This window comes from Pteronotus mesoamericanus, unplaced genomic scaffold, assembly GCF_021234165.1.
Source record: "Pteronotus mesoamericanus isolate MK-2021 breed Mesoamerican mustached bat unplaced genomic scaffold, CSHL_Meso_final contig_182, whole genome shotgun sequence".
Taxonomy (NCBI): Eukaryota; Metazoa; Chordata; class Mammalia; order Chiroptera; family Mormoopidae; genus Pteronotus; species Pteronotus mesoamericanus.
In genome coordinates this window covers 30,777,741-30,780,791 of record NW_026555078.1, presented here as the reverse complement: position 1 = coordinate 30,780,791, position 3,051 = coordinate 30,777,741, and the positions used below count along the sequence as shown (strand labels likewise).

At 43.5% G+C, this 3,051-nt stretch overlaps 1 pseudogene; it reads right to left on the bottom strand.

Annotated features, from left to right (window-relative positions):
* Positions 1-2,295: 2,295 nt before the first annotated feature.
* On the bottom strand, positions 2,296-2,549 carry LOC129065679 (40S ribosomal protein S27-like; annotated as a pseudogene).
* Between the last annotated feature and the right edge of the window lie 502 nt (positions 2,550-3,051).

Here is a 3,051-nt window from a genome sequence, read left to right as displayed (position 1 = left end):
TGATGTTCAATGCCAAGCACCAATAGGCAGTATTAGGAAGGTCTGTCGGCAGGGGTCAGGTTCAGAGCTCTTCGATGGGAACCAAGCCTTCAGGGACTGTGATATTAGGCAGGGAAATAAGAAAGAAACCCACTTAACATAACTGGGGAGCAAGATGGAACCTGAATCTTCATTTCACAATAGGACCCCAGCATAAGAGCATTTCAGTCTGGAGATATAAATCTGGATGAAATGTGGAGATTGTCTTTAAAGCCACATACTGATGAAATCATTTATGAATTGAATGCAGTTAAGAAAAAGATGAGGTCACATGCTAAGCTCCAGGGTACTCCCACTCTCAGAGGCACGAAGGTGAAAAGGCATCAAGAGAGGAGGCTGACAAAGAAGTAACCAAAACATTGGGAATAAACTCAGTAGAACATGGTGTCCTGGAAGGCAAGTTAAAGTGTTTCAAGGGGGAGAAAGTGATCAGCTACATTATGTGTTAACAGGCAAGACAAGCACTGAGTATTGACCGACAGATTCGCCAGTGTGGCGGTCCTCGGTAATCGTAACAGGAGCAATTTTGATGTTTGCAGGGGGAGGCTGTGATCAGACTGGCTTCGAGAGAAGGGAGGAGAGAAGTTACCAGCGAATACAAACAACTCCTTTGAGTTTTGTTGTCAAGAGGTGAAGAGAAAGTGGAGCAGTAGGAGAGAGGGGTGGTGTCCGAAGATTTTTGTTTTTATTTTTAATGAAAGAAACAAGAACATGTTTACATGTTATGGAAGCAGTCCAGGAAAATGGGAGGGGGGGAATTGGTGGTGCAAGAGAGAGGGGAAGAATTTCTCGAGAAATATCCTTGTGGCACTAAGAGGGATGGGATCTAATGCAAAAGTGGGGACTGGCCTTGGCTGAGAGCCCCAGTAGTCCATCCAAAGTCACAGACGGAAAGGCAGGGTATAGGGGGCTCTGATGCTGGTAGGTGGGCACATATGGTGATAGCACATTTAAAAGATCTTTCTGAAGGTTTCTGTTTTCTTGGTGAAACAGGAAGCAAGTGAATGATGAAGCAAGTGAACCGGTTGTGGAGGACTGAGGAGACGAGAGAAGGCATGAAAGAGTTGTTGAGGAGAATGGAAGAGGGAATGGACAAGGACACTGAATCATAGCTGGGCGGCACTACTGGTCCACAGGAGGTGATAATGATCAGGAATTTAGAATGAGAACCTCCAGCACACATTGTGTTGCAGGGAATCTGGCATGAAAAAGACAGAAAGTTGGATTTAATCAGGCCTGAGAATTTACCAGTACAATGCAGTGAGAAAGGAGCAAAGCAGATGAAGGTGCTTGCAAGAGAAGAATAATAATGATGGGTCATGGGATTTAAGTAGGATAAGGAGGAGGAAAGCAAGGACGTAGGGGGATGAGGACAGTGACAAGGTAGTATGATCAATAAATTGTAAGTCGTAGTGGAGTAAAAATATGTGTTGTCCAAATATCTCAAACTCTTGATATTCCCATTTCTTTAAATATTAATGAAGGTAGTTTTTTCCCCTGGGGATAGGGCTCCTCGGTTGGAACAGTTATTGCTGGGGAGCTGCCAGCATCAGTGCTCATTGACGAGGGAGGAGAGGGAATGTGCTGGTTCCTCATCAGGGAGGATGACTGGTATGGGGTAGCAGGTGTCAGAGTCCCCTGTCTCTCGAGTTTTATAGTCCTGGGATTGTGGGAAGAGGTGTTTAGACTCCGAGTCTCTCTCTCTGTCTCTCTCTCTGTCTCTGACTCTCTCTCTCTCTCTCACTCTCTCTCACACACACACACACACACACACACACACATGCACATACCTCATATGTACAGTTTTCATCTTTACCAAGAATTAAGATAGTGCCCTGTGCCATATGTGTGGTCTGTCAGTGATTCTTCAAAGGCTCTTGGAGACTAAGAGGAAAGTTAGAGAGAGCCCAGGAGAGGAAAATGCAGAAGGAAAAATGTTTCCTGGAGAGGTTGTTTTGAGTATTTAGAAGGTGAAAAAGCAATGCAATTATGCCAACAGATTGAATAAAATAATTTATTTTTTGTTCCTTTTTGTTTTGTTTAAAACATTAATAAATCCCCGTTCTGAAAGAGGTAGGTCACAGCATCCAGCCCAGATCTCCTTTTCTGCAATAGTTATTTAAACAAATGCTTTTTTCCTTCCCTTTTTCTTTCTGAATAAGAAAATAACAAAAACACTAAAAAAAAAGGTTTTTTGGATGTATCCAAAATGTGTTTATTGGGATGATTTCCTGTGCCTCCTGACTCACAGTGCTTTTAGCGCTGCTTCCTTCTGAAGGAGCGTCCTCTGTAAGCCTTGCTTTTCCTCCTGTGGGCGGACAGAGGACCACAGAGCAGCCCACATACATGACTACCATCTGTGCATGGCTGACGATGGTAGTGATTTCACACCATCCTAGGCGTTTCAATTCCATGGAGTAGGAACTGAGGCTCTGCATCAGGCACTTTTTCTTGTGTTCCTCTTTTTCCTCTTCTGGAGAGGGATGAAGGAGGTCCTTACTGAGTCGCATGTTGTCATGGGGAGGTGGCCACTACCAGAAGGGAAAAAAAGCCTTTTAAGAATAATGTTTTACCTTAGAATGTAGTTTATGGATGATGTCAAGTAAAGTCATTGTGGAATATGCAGTAGAAAACTGATTATCATTTCATGAAGAACTATGATTATAAAAATGTGACAGATGTCTTTGTGTATTGACCACAGGATAGGTAGTTACCTGACTCTTATTCTTATAGTTATGGAATTCTTATGGTTATGGATCATCTCACCTTCCTGCCCCCTTCCCGCCCTCTGGTCTCAGCCAAGATTTGTTTGGTAGTTTAGACTTTTAAGTAAAAAATGGGCTTTTTAGATTATCCAGCCTACTTTTTTTTTTTTTTTTTACAGATGTTGGAATTGAGGCCTAGCGAGGTGAAGTCTATGTTCTCGTATTGTGTGGGCGCCATGTTCTGGCCTCTGGCTGTGATGAAAGCAGCCCTCCTTCCAAGCTTCCGTTGGAGCCTTGGCCCGTGTCA